Here is a 651-nt window from a genome sequence, read left to right as displayed (position 1 = left end):
CCGCGTGCCCGGTGCGACCCCGGTTCCCGTGCCTGGCCCCGTCTGCTCTGTGCCGGCGGTGTCCGCGCGTGAGCCTGCTCGCGTGTGTTGGGTTTGGTGTCGCCCGCCTCCCGGGGTCCCTGCTGCCGCCTCCAGCCGCCGCCGTTGGCCGGTGACTTGTCGCCGATGGGTCGTTGCCGCAGACCCCCGACCCGACCCCCTGCCGGCACCGCAGGTCCGCGGTGGCGCGGGTCGTTGTGCGCTCGGCCCCCGCGTCCGTGCGAGCGAGTGAATTCGGGCTGGCTTATGAGGGAAGCGGAGAAAAACCCCGTGGCCATGTGGTTTGCGTTGTGTTGTGTGCGTCACCCCCGGCTTTCTGGCCGCTCGGGTGTGTGCCACTCGCGACCCGGCCGGCTGGCTGGCTGGACCGTGGACGTCGGCGCGCCGCCTCCGGGCGGGGAAGGGGCCTGGCTCTCCTCCCCGTCCGTGTGTGCGCGCCGCCGCTCCCGTGCCAGCCAGGCCGGCAGGCGGGGTGTCGGTGATGCGGTGCCCTCGCGCTTTGGGTGCGGTGTGGTGCCCTTCCCCCCCCCCGGCCACGGGTTCCCCTGCCCTCTCTGTGCTCTTCCTCTCTCTGCTCGTCACCGCGCGGTGGCCTGCTTGCGCCCGTGTGCC

Source organism: Dipodomys merriami, unplaced genomic scaffold (assembly GCF_024711535.1).
Source record: "Dipodomys merriami isolate MVZ:Mamm:240054 unplaced genomic scaffold, mDipMer1.0.p SCAF_761, whole genome shotgun sequence".
Classification (NCBI taxonomy): domain Eukaryota; kingdom Metazoa; phylum Chordata; class Mammalia; order Rodentia; family Heteromyidae; genus Dipodomys; species Dipodomys merriami.
The sequence above is the reverse complement of the archived record's forward strand: the minus strand, read 5'-3'. Positions refer to the sequence as shown.